The following is a 17,401-nucleotide window of genomic DNA, read 5'->3' on the forward strand; positions in this document are numbered from 1 at the left end:
CTACTTTGCCACGATTAATGCTTGTCACTAGGGCCCGAGTGCCATGATTTCAGATCCGAACCTATTATGTTGTTGCCAATATATATGTGTTTTAGATCATATCTTGCAAGTTGTAGTCACCTACTATGTGTTATGACCCGGCAACCCCGGAGTGATAATAGCTGGAACCACTCCCGGAGATGACCATAGTATGAGGAGTTCATGTATTCACCAAGTGTTAATGCGTTGGTCCGGTTCTTTATTAAAAGGAGAACCTTAATATCCCGTAGTTTCCATTAGGACCCCGCTGCCATGGGAGGGATGGACAATAGATGTCAGTCAGGTTCTTTTCCCTAAGCACGTATGACTATATACGGAATACATGCCTACATTAGATTGATGAACGGGAGCTAGTTACTTATCTCTCCGTGTTATAGCTGCTACATGATGAATCACATCCGGCATACTCATCCATCACCGATCCACTGCCTACGAGTCTTTTACTACTGGTCATTGCTATGTTACTTTGCTGCTACTACTGTCACTACTGCTGTTACTTGCTGCTGCTGTCACTACTGCTGTTCCTTGCTACCGCTGTCACTACTACTGTTACTTGCTACTTTGCAGTTAGCTGTTGCAAGACTTTTCTGGAGCCGTAGCCGGGGAAGCATTATTCTCAAGAATAGTCCCCCGTCAACGTGCTATTTACTAGCGCCATTGATACAACAAGTTAAGAATCGTCTGCCGTCAACAGATCCTTTTCTGGCACCGTTGCTACCATACCACTTTGCTACGGATACTTTGCTTGCAGACACTAATCTTTTAGGTGTGGTTGAATTGACAACTCTGCTGCTAATACTTGAGAATATTCTTTCGCTTCTCCTTGTGTCGAATCAATAAATTTGGGTTGAATACTCTACCCTCGAAAACTGTTGCGATTCCCTACACTTGTGGGTTATCAGGGCGTCGGGGCCAATGCTGGCGGAGACCTCCGCATCGACATTCTCCCCCTCGACCAAGGCCCTCGATCGCTCCGCCCCCTACAGGACGACGAACATCTCCTCACCGGTGTGAAGGTAAGCACTGCCCGAGATGTCCTCGGGACTGGGGGGCGTGCTCGATGTTGTCGTCTTCCACAGCTCCGGCTTGACGACGTTGACGGTGGGTGGTGTCGTGGTGTGCTCCATGTCTTCGTCCCTTGGTGACGGCATGACAAAGTGGGCAGCACTTTGGCAAGCTCCACGACATCGTATTCCGAGGTGCCGGCCTGAAGGCATCAACGATGGGCAACGTCGTGGCCAGCTCCATGTCGCCACCGTGATGAAGCAGGCAGCATCTCGGCGGCCTCCACGTCGTCGCCCCTTGCACCGGCTTGACGAAGTGGGCGGCACTGAGCTCCATGGCGTCGAATTCTACGTGCTCCATGACCTAACGACATCGACGATGGGCTGCGTTGTGAATGATCTAAGGGCCTCCTTTTATAGTCGAAGGGGTCACCTATAGTGCTCGATGCTAGGTTCACGAGAAGTTAAAGTGAACCTAGAGCATTGCTTATCGATCTACCGCTGCCAGGTGCATTAAATGCACATCTTGTCCTTGTCAGCAATGTGCTGGTGAATACATGTGTCCAGGTGTTTCGATACCTGGGCGCTGCGCTGGCGCATGCGGAATGCGCTAGAACTTGGGGGGCGGTGGCACTGTGGCAAGGGCGGTCACCCTCCAGTGCCTAGCCTCGTCATCCCGGCAAGGGTGCTTGTTGTGGCCTTGGGTCTTCGTCCAGGCAAGGAAGCTTGCGGGGCCTTTGGTTGTCTTCCCGATGAGGGAGGCTCGCCGAGGCCTTGTGCTTGGTGCGTTCATCACGCCCACCAAACGGGCGTGGCCTTGTATGTCTTCTCGGCAAGGCAGGCTTGCTGGGGCCATGGTAGTCTTGGGGGTGCATCTTGTCTGGATCCCGCCACACCTTGCTGTCTAGTCTCATTGCGCCCGTGCACAAGTCTGGGGCACTAGGGACACCAGTCTTTAGTGCACCGACAAACTCCACCGTGCGCAAGCCCCACGGTGGGCGCCAACTATGGTGGTTTTTTCAGAGCAGATGTCCTCGTGAAAGGGCTTAGTGATGGAGCCATCGCACCTTGGTGGCGACTCAAAGGGGGTGAGCAGAAGAGAGACTCGAGTTTACCTAGGTTCGGCCCCTCCTATGGAGGTAAAGGCCTACGCCCTCCTTTGTGTATATTGATGGTGGATTCGATTACAAGGAGGGCGTAACACGCTTGACCTAGCTCTTCATGGATTCTAACTTAACCTATCTTCCCTAGAGACTCACCTTTATATACAGGTCGAGGCCATAGGGTTTAAAAATTCCAGGACACATCACAAATCGTGGCCTTCCATATTTCTAAGCCGCCGTGTCTTCCAAGCTAGGAAACCTCCTTGACGACTTATCTTCTCTGTTAATCTTGAACTACCATCTAGACTCAAGGGCCCTGGCTGGCTCTTCGTTGAAGTTCTTCTGACGCATCTCAAACCCTGGGCCTAGCCCTATCTTGATCATGAATGTTGAATCGCCGTTTACCTAACCCGGCCCAATAGTGTGGGTCATACCGTAGGTAATATCCCAAATAGTACAAATTTAACCAAAGGTGCAATGCAAGAATTTTGTGAAAAGGAGCACATCCGGCTTGATGTCTCTGCGGTTGCACATCCCCAATCCAAAGGACAGGCGGAAAGAGCAAGTCAAGAAATATTGCGTGGGATCAAGCCTCGACTCATGTTTCCTTTGGAGCACACTCCGTGTTTCTGGGTTGAGGAGCTTCTTCAGTACTTTGGAGAATAAAGACTACCCCCAATAGGTCCACTGGTTACCCGCCTTTTTTCTTGGTCTACGGAGCCGAGGCGGTCTTACCAAGTGACATAAGGCATGACTCGCCATGAGTCGCCGCCTATGTTGAGGAGGACAACGAGCTGGCGTGTCAAGATTCATTGGATGCTTTGGAGGAGGAGCATGACTTAGCCGCACCATGGTCGGTGATTTACCAGCAAGACCTACGATTCTATCATAGCCGCAGAGTCAAAAGTCGGGTCTTTCGGGAAGGCGACTTGGTGCTTCGATTGATTCAAGATCATACTGGTATGCACAAATTATCACCCCCGTGGGAAGGACCTTTTGTCATGAGCAAAAGTCTTCATAATGGTTCTTACTACCTGGTGGACCTTCGTCCAGATAGGCCAACGACAGAGGTAGAAACAACTCGGCCGTGGAACATTGCCCAATTCGGCCTTATTATACTTAGAGCCATTGGCTCCTTATCATTATACATAGTTTAGTCCTTGTACTCTTTTATATATATATAGCAATAAAGCCGGAGCCCATGAAATTGGGGGTCTCTGCCATTTCAGCTTATTGAAAGCATGAGTCTTTATAGTTTCATAAGCCGTCCAAGCATGGACGCTATCAGTATTAAAGAGCATAAGTCTCCATGCTGCACTTATTTCAAAACTGGATACTGTTAAGCCAAAGAGGACCAAAGTTGCCATGTTGCACGGTTCAAACATGGGCGCCTTATATAATTTTCAGAATTAAGCTGGCTTACTTGGGGGCTACTAGTTCCCAAGTCATTTTGTAGAACACTTCTGCAATCCTATGTACTATTGTCCAGTGAATCCAGTTTTTGGACCGGGAACATGCCTTGGTTAAAACATGAAGGGTGCTTGCGGGAACCGGCATATGGAAAATAGACAAACCATGGGTTCACTAAACCTTCTTCACTTAAGCTTGACTCGCGCCTGATCAGCAGGTCTAAACAACTAAGTCTGTTGCAAAAGCCTCTCTAGGGTAGCACTAGAGCCTGGCAAGCTCGTCCTACCGTGCCGCGACTCATTCAGCTGGCAAACTTTATGACTACGAAGTATCTTTCGGGTACAGTTAGAGTTTTCAAGACTCATGTTACCCGCCGCGTTTCACTGAGCCGGCTCAGTATTCTTCTCTGACCACATGAAGCTTCTTTACTTTGATAAAAATATAGCAAAACGCCTAGTAGGGCGGCTCATATTCTCAAAGGGGTGAGACTTCAGAGTCAATAAAGGTACGATGCAAAATATTACTGTTTCCATCTCTAACCTATTACATGGCTCAGAAGGCCACAAAATTTTACATGACCCAGAGTTGGATTTTCTGGATCGATCTCCATGGGAAGTCTTCAAGGAACACCTTGTTCAAGATGCCTCCTGCATATCCTGCGTCGAGCCTTCACCGTCTTGGATCTGTAAGTCGCCCATTGTCCAATTGCAACAGCTTAAGGCGTGGAACTCACCCTCTTCGTTCAAGATGGTGGACGGCTCAGCATCAGAGTCAAAAAGGTGCTTACGGCACTGCGGAGTCAGATATGTTACTTCAAAAGAGGGGGAGTGACACGTTTTTTGTTCTTGTTATAAGCCGCCTGATACTTTGTTAAGTCAAGACTGGCTGCAGGTTGAGTCGCCGATAGGCGAGATTCCTTCACACAACGAGTATAGTCTTCTTGAGTGAATTCTGACACGTCATCTTTATATTCTAGAAACCCACCAGTTATCTCCTCTGGATTAAGCTCTCGAGCGTGAGCCAAGCATCGGCTAAGGTTGGTAATTATTCCTCTTCGGGCGGCTTATATTTTTAATTCTTCAATCTGCTTTGGCATTGTGGACAAGCACCTCAGCATATACTTGATTTTCTTCACGGGCTCCTTCTCGTTCATGATGGCTTTATTAGTCATCAAGCCGCCAGCATAAAGTTGCTCTGTTAGAGTGTATATTGCCTTCAGCTTCAGCACACAATCATCATGGAGATTGGCAGATCGAGGACCTGCAGCAAGGATACACAATCATAAGTCTAAGATGTGTTTGAAAACATTACCTTACAAATAAGGATAGCGGCGAGTACTTACCAAATACTACATTAGCCATTTTGGAGATATGAAGTTTCAGCCTAGTCAGTTCCTGAACGGCGACTTTCATTTGTTCTTCGGCTTGTTCGGCCCGTTTCAGCAAGGTGGCTCATTCAACCTCGGCTTTTTCTTCAAATTCTTTGAGATCCGCTTTCAATTTCTCCATACCCACAAGTGCAATTTCCCCGTTTAAGCTTTGTTTCAAGCCGTACACGGTTAAGTCGGCCTGGGTTAATGATTCCTACAAAAATCCAAGTGTTTATGACAAGTTTCATGCAGATTGCAAGCAATATCCCTGACACTTGGGGGCTAATGTACGATTCAATTTTCCATTACAATAACTTAAGCAAGACCCGACTCATCTTCAAGAAGATTACCCGGCCCTTGGGGGCTACAGGTTGAAGATTTATTACAATTTAAAATAAAGACCCGATTCATCTTCAAAGAAGATGACCCGGCCCTTGGGGGCTACAGGTTGAAGCTTTCTTCTACATTTACACCAAAGACCCAGTTCATCTTCAAGAAGATGACCCGGCCCTTGCTGGCTATAGGTTAAGGTTGTCTACAAAGCTTGTCACAAAACTTCGACTCATCATTACAAAGATGACTCACCTTTTGGAGGGCTAATGGGAGTATATGTAAAGGAGGATGAGAGGTATCATAGCTCATTTTTTTTCTTCATCATGTTGACCAGACTTCTTTCCACGTCATAACTCGCTGCGAGGCGACACAGATAGCCAGAATGTAATTCTTCAAAGTCTAGTTTCTCAATATTGGGAAGCTTCAACTTTGTCATGCCCTTCTCTATAAGGATTGGGACATCCTTGGACGTATGCTTGGTCAACACTGTGGATGGAGGTTCAGAATAGCCTGTCATGTCTTCAGCCACTTTTTCAGGGCTTAGTGGGTTGATATTCTCAGCAGCTTCCTTCTGTGGGCTCGGCTGCTCATCTTGAATATCAGGGAGATCGCCAGGAGCTTCGATGTGAGGCTCAACCGGTTCAGCCTGAGCTTCTGGAATGGAAGTACTTATTCCCACCTTCTCAGTCACCTTGGGGTTAGATGATGACTCACCAGTCTTTCTCTTTTTGGCTTGAGCCCTACAAGGGTGGTAGTTATGTTAAAATTGAAAGACTGGCGTCCAAAGAACATATTGGCAAGAGGACTTACCCCTGGAGGAGGATTAAAGGAGGAAGATCCGAAGCAGCTGAGTCGCCAGATGAAGGAGGTGAAACCTGTTAGACATAAGATTCAAAAGATTGAGTAAGTCGTGAGATTCGGCTGCACGGGGAAGAAGGACATTTGATACAAAATATACCTCGCTCTAGCGCTTGCGACCGACCATTTTCTCGGGCAAGCCGGACAAGAGATCCCTAGAATGGCTTCGAGCATGACGTTTTGGTGTATAACCTGCCTTCTTCAAAAGGAAATAGTGATCTAGATGAGCATTTGGGTGAGACACGGGGACTTTCTACAGACTCGCCTTGCCGGCCTGGGAGAAGAAGAATTTGAGTCGGAAGAAATGGAAATTACCTCACGTCTTCATCTTGGCTCTCCTTGTCCTCAACCTATAAACGAAAACAGCAATGTTTAAGTACAGACTGTGTTGGAATAAGAGGAAGGAAAAAAGCATTTACCATTGAGTGTTTCTCTACGTCCTGGGACTTGCCCACAACGGATTACTCTACTGTGGCGGCTTTGCCCTTGGTTTTCTTCTTTGGGTCTGTTTTTGTCGGCACCATCTTGACGGCAGTTTTCGGCTTTCGTTTCGAGAAAGGCGAGTTCTTATGATTAACATAATTGGAAACCGAGTCAGAAAAAAAATCAAAGTTATGAAAAAGCAAGACAGGCGAGTTGAATTATTTCACCTCTGGAGCCGGTTTGGGGAGGCAGAACGGCTTTAAACCAATCTTGGAGCAAGTCTCGAGTGACTCGCGTGACAGTTTCTTCACAATATTGTCAATGTTTTCCTTGTCAAGAATCAAGTTGGAGAAGAATTGCGAATGGTTTAAGTCGTTGTTGTATTCGGACATTATGCCGTCCCGGACGCTCAAAGACATTATCCGCCAGTCCACCCAGCAGCGGATCAAATCTATGCCGGTAAGGCTGTTGGCGTTCAAGGCCCTAAGCTTCGCAAAGACAGGGGCAATTGAAACTTCTTCCTCACAAGTGAGCTTCTCACCAGCTTAAAGTCGATAGGCACCCATTCTTGCCTAAAGCCTGGTAAGGGGTTCCCAGTGGTTGCAGCAGTATTGCGGCAATAAAACAAAGTCTTCCCCCAACCTTTGGGGTGACTGGGCAGAGCAGCAGCCGGGAACCCGCATTATCATCGTGTCTAAATATTGACCCCTCCAAGTTCTAGGCAGAGGCCGTTAGCAAACTCAATTTGTGCGGTTCAAGTAGAAGAACTTCCTCAACAGGAGGACTGTAGGCTCCATTTGCAAGTAGGCTTCACAGAATACTTGGAATTGACAGAGGATGCTAATGGAGTTTGCGCCTAAGTCTTCAGGGTGGAGATTAAAGAAGTGCAGGGCGTCTCTGAAGAATTTTGAGCCGGGCGGTGTGAATCCCCGCTCGATGTGGTGAGAAAACACCACCACTTCCCCACTGGTGGGTTGTGGACGTCGCTCTCCTAAGGCGGGTCGCCATGCGATTGCTTCCTATGGTGCTAGAGTTCCCTCATTTACAAGTTTTTCAAGGACGGTGTCATTGATCTCCGACGGCAACCAATTTCTTTTGGAGATGGTTCCCATGGCCGCAAACTCAAGTGACAGGGTATTAAGTCGCCAAGAAGTGGCTGGGGGGACACCTAAATAGATGTTGTGATTCACCACAACCTAAGGGCGGGTTACATTTTAAAAAATCCCTTAGAAAGTTTTCTGGATTGGAGACAAACACATTTCCAACATGATGCCAAAAATTATAGATCTACAGGTGGTTATAAAAGGAAAAATAATTCACGATTTTAGGAACACTGAAGACACAAGAACACCATACGATCTATGAGGTCATCTTGCAAACAAAAGTAAAGTGAGCAAGAGATCAGCTACGAACTACTCGCTAATCTACCGCGGTCCCTTACTAAATTACGAAATTCAACCAATACTTATGGGATTAATGGCGCGATTAATTTAAGTATGAAGAACTCCGGTGCCGCCCTAAGAACAGGGGAGATTCCCGAACTAAATCTGCGAAGGAGAGAGATTCACCTAAAGAAATGCTAACGGCGGCGGAGGCAGCCGCGGACATTTAAGTCGAGGTTGTGCTCGATCAATCTCGGAGGCGGTGGATCCGAAGCGCGGAGCTTTGCAATGGCAGAGTGTTTGCAGCGCGTGCTCAAGGAAGAAAAAGGAATAGAGCGGCGATGTAAACGAACGTGAGGGACCCCTCGCTTCGTGACTATTTAAGGGCCCAAGGCTGCGATTGAAACGACAAGCGCGGGGATCGAGGAGGCGCATTAATAATCGGAAATGATGGTGCCTGGATTTTCGGGATGACAGGATAAGTCAAAAGATCCGTTGAAGATGACGTCACCAAGATCCCTGAAATAATGGGGAAGATGACGTCACTCATAAGTGACCTAACGATTCAGGCGGAGCATGAAGATTGGCGGCTTGTCACTCTTTAAGAAGAAAGGTGAGAGATCACATGTGAGTCGTCGTGGTCAATTATGAACGTTTATTGGTGTGATAAATTCAAGTCAATCTGGGGCCTAATGTTGGGGATATTATCCGTTGTCTGACCTGCCTTATTGGTCCGAGTCAGACTCATGGCGACTCAACACTTGTGGCCCGAAGATGGGCTTAGACCCGGAATATGGAAGGCATGAAGTGATCTCCAACGAAAAGCCGGCCAAGCCCAAGAGCCCAGATGGAGACTCGGGGCCCAAGAAAATAAAGGCTCGCCGTGAGAATTCCTTACTTGAGAGGCACGGTGACTTCGAGATTTGTCAGGTCATGACTTGTGATGTAACTTGGACTCTTGTAAACCTAGGGCCTCGACCTGTATATAAAGGCGTGTCTCTAGGGTTGATAGAGTTAACTTACAATCGATCGAGAGCTAGGTTAGGCGAGTTTCGTACCCTTGTAATCGATCGCACTCTCAATATACACCAAGCAGGATGTAGGCTTTTACCTCCATCGGAGGGGCCGAACCTAGGTAAACCCGAGTCTCGCTTCCGCTTAACCCCTTTGAGTCGCCACCAAGGTGTGATGGCTCCATCTCTAAGTCCTTTCGCAAGGACATCTGCCGTGACAAAACCACAACACCGTGCGAAGCCTGAGCTCATTGTCAGGGAAGCAGTGCAACTCCACGGCTCTCCTCTCCTCGGCCATGGCGATAGCTTTCTCCTGGGCGTCAAGGAGGGCCTTCCTCGAGGAGGCCTCCTTCTCCTGCTCTTCCAAGTGCGCCTGCATCGCGCTAAGGCTAGTCACCTCCTCGGACAGCTCTCCCTCCCGGGCGGCGAGCTTGGTCTCGTGGGACATAAGCTCCCCCTGCAGACGAGGCTTCTCGGCCAGCTTGGCTTGTTCTCCTTGAAGGAAGTTCAGGCGGGCTTCCACCTCTTCACGACATTCGACAACCGCCTTGGCCTCCTTCAATGCTTTCTCATGCACAGCAGGGGTGAGCTCGGCCTCCCTCTCGGGCTTACCCATCTCATCTGTGATATTGCTCAAGGCGGTGAAGGCCTCTTTCAAGATACCTTGGGTGAACATCGAGTTCTTCTGGACCTCCTCTTGAAGAGAAGGGGCCCCGAAGACTGCTCAGCAATCACGGGCATCGACACCTCGGGAGCCTGAGGGACTCGTAGGCCTGCCCCTGGGTAACAGCGTCCCCACGGTCGCATCAGGATGCTTCGGGGGTTCGGGGGCTCGACGATCCAGGCCAGGGAGACCGCCCCACGAGCCTTCTCTTCCCCACCTGGAGATGGGGACGTGCCGACGAGAGTAGGTGGGGTGTCGGGAGTCACCTTTGACTTGACGACCATCTTATATCTCTTTCCCCCGGCGAGACGACATCCCTGGACGACAAGTAAAGAGGGGGATCAGCCAAGCAAGGAAAATAGATGCGAGGCGTGCCCAGGCAAGTAGCTTACTTGTCAACATCACGCCACCTCTTCTTCCTCTCCTCGCCGGCAACAACACACGTGGCAGGCCCCTCACGGAGGGACGCGAGCTCGGCGCCTTGGACCTCCCGCCGGTAGAGGTGGAGTGCACCGCAGATAGCTCAACCCCGAACTTCCGGGAAGCAAGCACGCACGCTGACCGCGTGGCGCGCAGGGTCGACGCGGGCCCCCTGGAGGCTCTGGCCAGGTGCGACGAGGTCCTGGGCAGGGTATCACCGGTGGTGTCATCATCCACGAGCTCGCGCAGAAGAACGTATCGCGACGGGAGAGGCACACTCGATGAGCGATCGTCGACGGTCTTATCCGAGCCCCCTTCATCGGAGGTGTCGCCGGAGGACACCTCCATCGTACCAGAGCCCTCAGCCGTGAGGAGTCCCCGCTCGTTGAAGACATGCATCGTAGCGACCAGGTCGACCCGGTCGTTGCAATGGTATAACGGACCCACGGCCTCAGGAACGTCGCCAGGGTTGCCATCTAGCAATATCGCCACGGCCCTACTCAGGTCCTAAGTGGGGATGTCCCGGGACCGGAGCCGGAGCTCATCGTTACCAGCCCGGTACTCCCACAGGGGCCTGGAGTGTGCTTGGAGAGATACCAGGCGCTGCACGAGGAACTCCTTCACTATCACTTCCCCGGTCAGCCTCTTGGCGCCGATGTCGCGGGAAAAGCGCTCTAGCACGGGCATACCCCGAGGGTCGGAGAGCTTCGCCGAGCTCCACGCGGAGGTCTTCTCTGGCAACTCCTTCGTCTCCCCAGCCGAGGGTTGGCATCCTTGAGGCACATAAGGACCCAGCGTTGCCTGAAGTTCTCCACCTTCTTCCCGGCCTTCAAGAGCATGTTGTCGCTCTGGTCCACCACGAAGGATACACACGCCAACAAATCAGCGCCTTCGTGCAGGCGCAAGCTGAAGAAGTGGTGGAGGAGGGCAACCGAAGGCTGCACGCCAATGAAAGACTCATAGTAGAAAACAAAGACGGGCAAATGCAAGCTGGAGTTGGGTTGGAGATGAAGGGCTTGGATACCATAGTGGTCCAAGAGAGTGGTGAAGAACCGGGAGAAATGGGGCACCAGCCCATCGTGAATACTGTGAAGGAAGAAGGGGTATACCGCCCCGGATGCGGGCCGCTCCTCTATGGTGCCAGGCCAGGTCAGGGTTCGCACATGCTCACTGGACTCGGTCGTGGTCCATGGTAGCACGGGTACGAGATCCGCGTCCTTGGAAAGGGCGCAATACACGATCGGAGAATCCGGGGCCGGACCATGCCCCTCTGGCTTCTGCTTGACGAAGGGCGCCATGGCTGAACTAGCAAGGAACTATGCGACGTTGAATCTCGGAGGCGCCGGTTGGAGTCAGAGACCAAAGAGGAAGGGTGAGTACAGAAGAAGGAAAGAAATAAGGTACCGAATCCACAAGCAAAGCACCTTACAATGGGGCCAGAGATAGAGGACAAGGAGGACCCGACACGAGTCGCATGGTGCACGCCGGTCTAGCCCATAGGCATTTGAGGGCCCACGACGCCTCATGCTACCCCCCGAGGCTCCGCCCCGAAGCCAACCCGAGCACTTCGCGGGACCGGGGGCTAATTTCGGCGTTCTGGGAATGGGGGTATCCAGACTTGCGTGCATGTGGCCTAGGGCAGGCCCACCTCACCGGAACAAACCAATGGGCCCGGCACCATGAATGGTAAGGCCCTCGTGAGGGGCCAAGCCTCCCGAGGAGGAGCATCGTCAAGACCCGCAGGGGGCCTCCTCAGGACCCCTCCGGAGCGGCCGATACTCCGACCCAAGGCCGAGCCTCGGGAATCAAGGATGACGTCAGGAAAGGACAAGCGAGCAGCAAAATGGCATGACGGGGCAGTTCCCCCTTTTGTGCAAAGGAGGCGAGAGCGTACACGGGTTCCAAAGGCATCTTCCAAACGTTTCCCTTCTGGTGCAACAAAGCCGCCCCGCCCGCTAGTAGGGTAAACGTCACCCCTGGGCCCGTCCCTGCAGCGCGGGCAGTTACTTTGCCGGCGAAGACCACCTTTGGGCAGGGGAGCATGTTCCCCTGTTACCCTTCAAAATTGGCCGCTTTGGGATCCCTTCCCGCCGAAGCTATGAGGGATGAGGACACGGTCCTCTGCTATAAATAGAAATGGTAGAACACTTGGTAGAGGGGTTTCATTCCAATCGTAGGGCAATACACCTAACCACTTGGCCTCTGGAGGCTCGAGAGCACTGTACTAGTTCATCCACCACCTCCGCGAGAGGCAATCTGACAAAAGCAGGAGTAGGGTTTTATGCTTCGCTGCGGCCCGAACATGGGTAAATTGTTGTGTTCTGTGCTACCCTCGCCATCGAGTGGGTCCTTCATTGTTTCCATCGAGTAGTGGGCTAGGCGAGGCTGAGCAGGAAGAGATCTTCGTACAGGCCCAGTGTTCGAACCCTTAGGGTTTTGCGGAGCCCGTAATCCGACATATTCCATATATAAGAGTTTCAACACATGGTCATGTTCAAAAGATTAGGCAGAACCCTTCAAAACCCTTTCTACCTATTTCAAGCTTTAGGAATATTTCTATAAGAAATATTCTCAATAAATCCTAGTAAAAGTTTTGCATGCCACACATGGTATATGTGATGATCTTGCCAAGTTCCATCCCAATACAAGTTGATTTGACTCACCTAATTATTCCAAATCAATTTCTGTCCAGATCCAAATTTTGGCAAGTCTACAATGCCAAGTGACTCCAATTGTGCTCATATTTTGTGGACATGTTCTCATACTCTGATAACACCAAGTGGTGCACCAAGGAGAATAGATGGACCTGTCCCAAACCCCTCAAAACCTTCTTTGTTGATTTTTAGCTTTGGGAAACTTTACAATATAAAGTTTCTCCAGTTGCTCCCATACTTTTTGGGCAATCTCTAATGCTCAAATAATAGCACCACACCAAGTTGTGGATTTGTGGGAGTTAATTTGAATAGTTTTGTAAGAACAAAGCCATTTCTGCCCGTTTATTGGATTTTCCAAGTTTACATTGGAAACTTTCTGCACCAAATCCCAATTTGGTGTCCAAGCTTATTTTGATCTATGATGATATCTTGTTAGGTTTCATGGCAAATGGAATCCATTTGCTAGCCCTACCACCCGTCAAACACCTTCTGCCCATTTACCAAAATTGTTTCTTTGACACCTTCTACTAATCTCCTGGAGCTAAAACATTTACCACAGTATGCTCTGACCCTAGTTTACCTCCAGTAATCTTGCCAAGGACTCTGGTCAATTATTAGAGGTTGACTTCCTCTCCTTACTGCAATGACTAAGATGCGGTCCTTCCCGATTTAGGGAACGAGGCCCCCAAAATGGAAAGAAGCGCATCTAAGCGTTTCGCAAGCACAATAACATAGCACATACATAATAATAGAATGACAAATAGGGAATCATCTGCCATCTCATAGATAATATCAGAGTTTACATCACACATTTATTCAAACAAGGTAGTTCCGCTACGGACTCCATAACATGAGAAAAGGCTATGCTACCCTGCATGCTTGCCCACGATCACGACCATGTCTCAGTCTTCTGGATAGTTCACGTACATGCGGTCGTTCTCCTCATCATACTGCCACGCCAGCTATGTGCCATCGGGATCACCTGTGTCGGGCATACCTGTACCTGTTGGGGTGTTGGAGTAATCTGTGAGCCACGGGGACTCAGCAATCTATGACCTTAGTGCCAGAACTAGTCAAGTTATTAGGTAAGGAAGGTTCAATGTTTAGGTTGTAGCATCCTAAGCATTTATGGTGGCTAACTTACGTAGAACAAGATATTGAAGGTGGTCTATACTAGCGGGCGAATACTAGCTGATCAATAAGTGATCCTGAACACCTACTTACGTCAAACATAACCCCATCGTGTTCCCAATTGAAGAGAGGTCTTCGAAAGGGTCAGTCACGGTTACGCACACAGTTGGCAATTTTATTAGATTAGGTTCAAGTTATCTATAACCGGATGTTAATAAATATTCCAAGTTGCCACATAACCGCGGGCATGGCTTTCTGAAAGATTAAACCCTACAGGGGTGCTCCAACTAGTCCATCACAAACGGTCACGGGCCCAAAGTAATCCTCTATTACGAATCTCGTGATCTCGTCGGATTCCTTAGAGGAAAACCTCAACTCTGGGGAGAACCAAAGCTTCACGGGGATTCCTATACGCAAGATATATCGCTAAGGTAAGACAAGACTAGCAGGACCTCCCGGTGTGTCCACGACCCTGATTAGAGCCGCACATCTCAGTCTCAGGACAACACCGTCTATGCATAGTGGACAATGACCAATGCCTCAAGTTTCCCCGAGGTGGTATTGCCCACTTCTAGGTGGGTGGACCAACAATCATGAGGAGCACTGGACCGGGTTGTTGATTAATTCCTCGGGGTAGCTATTCCCTATGCAGATTATTATTAAGTGATTAGCAAATTAAAACCAATGTTGGGTCCTGCCGAACAAGTCTTAACACTACACGATTTATCAAGGGGGTCCCCATAACAACCCCGAACGTGTTAGGAGCGATCAGTTATTGAATCAAACACCGGTAGCCAGAAATTATGGAGGCAATAACAGAACAAAACACCCGGCAAAAGTCTAGGCCTTCCGTTATTTACCAAGTATATAGGTGCATTGATTAAATAACAGAATTAAAATAATGATATCAACTCATGTTATCACATGAGACAAACGCACCTGCCACTAGCATCGCTAACATTAGAAGATGAGCAAGCCTACTTAGCCATTCAATATTTCCTAGGAGGGGAAAAGTGTTTGGGTTTCATGGAAATATCAGGAGGCAATTATTTCAGTGGTAGAAAGCGAGCATATGACGAAGGAAATGTGAATCTAGCATAACAAGTCTAGAGATGGAATCAAGGTCATATCATCTTGCCTGTGATGTCCTCAGCTTGGAACTGCTCTGGTTCGTCCTACACGTACGCTCCCGGATCCACATAATCGCTCTCCGATCCCGGTTTTACCCAACATAAAGATAGCATCCAATGAACAACAGCACAACAAGATGCAACAAACACATGATGCAGGAGATGAGAATGAACAAGCATCTCTATTCTAGTTACTTGCACATGCATGAGAAGAAAATACAACTTCTGGACAGAACTGCACTCTAAGCTATCTTGACATGCATGAGGATGACATGAACAGATGCATCAGGCGAGACCGATGCAAAAACATATAAAGAACGTTATGAACGGAGCTACGGATCAACCGGAAACAACGAAACAAGAAATGGAGTCCTACGAATCAAATCCATCACAACACACTCCACTGGCATACTTCTGGTATTCCCAGGTTGCCATATCACAAAACAAACAAGTATGGATGGGGTGGTGCAAGGAATATCACCACACCATCAACTATGCACTCTAAAGCATCAAAACATCAAAATTATACATTTTGTCCTAAACAACATCATAGCAGTTTGAGAGCTAGATGCAAAGCACCTACAACCACCCAAATGTGCCAAATAAGATATGTGGAAGAAGCTATTCAAAAGCACTACAAGCATGAGCAAAAATATAATACAAAGGAGTTACACACAGAAAGATCAACAACTGCTAACTTGGACAAAAATATCAGTTTTCAGGGACTGAGTGAAAATCTCATATTCTCACTAGCTGTTTATGCTCTGAAGCATTTTGATAGCACCCAAAACAATATCTACAGGAAGCCAAATGGAATGAAAATTGACAGAGAGCTAGAAAAACACAAAAGGAACAACTTCTCAGTTGATTGCAGGGGCTGATTCCCAACACATGAACTTTTGCAAGCACAAATACAAGGGAAGAAAATAACAACAGTTTCTCAGACTTAGTGAAAATCACAGATTTTCACGAAGCTGAAATTTTCAGCCACATGCCTACTTTGACTAGGCACAACTTGCACATATGAACTCCTAAGCATGAAAAAAAACCAACATGCTATAGAGGGGTTCACCCTCTACTGCCACAACAAGGAATCAATCTCTTGAGCTCATCACATCACATGGAAGCAACCTCTAAACATTGAACAAAACATAAATATGACATTCCCAGAAATTGTTCCAAAGTGGAATCTCCTCCCACCATTGGAACCCTGGGATGATTCTACCCCTAAAACATATATAATACATAGGCACTTGCATAGAACAAATGGGCACAAAATTGAAAGGAATATCTACTTGGAATCACAAAGACGTGAATAGTGCTATATCACATGCTTCTCACTAGATCATCACCTACACATGCACTTGCACACTAACATCACTCCATTGGTGCACATGAGGGGTAGACCTCATGTTCATGTGCCTTAGCACACCACCACACACACACTTACATCAAGCACACACATAAATAGCACCTACACATGCTAGTTGTCACACACACACTAGCTTACACTCACATCATTAATTCCTACACCTACACATACAAGCTTGCACATGTGCTCACTAAGGCTATGCCATGCCTTGGGCATGTGTGTGACACACACACACATCACACCACAAGATCACCTACAACTTCCACAAAGTATGTGGGGGGGGGACCCACACACACACACACACACACACTCTTGCACACACTAGTGCATGAGACCAACACCAAGCACTTGAGTAACACACACACACATGCATCACTACCCTAGTGCAATACACACATGCTAATACACACACACATACATGGTAGCTCACACATACATATATGCACTCAAAGTCCTACAAATGCATTTCTACACATGCAAGCTGCAACATCAATCTAGCCACCAAAACAGAAACAACAAGGAAATAGGCAAAAAAATATAGAAGGGCTTGGGGGTATTCGAATCCCAAACCTGCTGGTCACACACACACAAGCAAACCACTCTGCTACTGCTCCTTTGCTCGACAGAACAGGGAAGACAAGCAGGGTAAAGTACTACTGATCCTACCGTGCCGAAATAAACACCAAAAAGGGGTGGCGCCGAGGGGTTTCGAACCCACGACCACCAGTAGCAACAAAACCCACCTACCACTATGTTGTGCGCTTGGATCTTAACAGAGTAGAGGAGGTTGCCCTATTGAGCAACCCCTCTGGTATTTCCTCTGCCCGGCAGTGGCCGGAATAGGGGAAGCACCTCACCGGCGATACACATCAAATTGGAATGCGACTCGTCGATGGAAGGGAGAAGAGGCTCCCACGGTTCCATTTCTATACTAATCGTGCCATGGGAAGGCCTACTGCTACAGCTCCACGTTGCGCGGCGGCGCCGGCGACAGAACGAGGAACAACGACGAAGCTACGGCCCTATGCGCTAGATCTACCTAGAGGGAAGGGGAGGAGAAGCTTCATGACCCACTGGACGAGGACATTGTGCCTGC

Source organism: Hordeum vulgare, chromosome 6H (genome assembly GCF_904849725.1).
Source record: "Hordeum vulgare subsp. vulgare chromosome 6H, MorexV3_pseudomolecules_assembly, whole genome shotgun sequence".
Classification (NCBI taxonomy): domain Eukaryota; kingdom Viridiplantae; phylum Streptophyta; class Magnoliopsida; order Poales; family Poaceae; genus Hordeum; species Hordeum vulgare.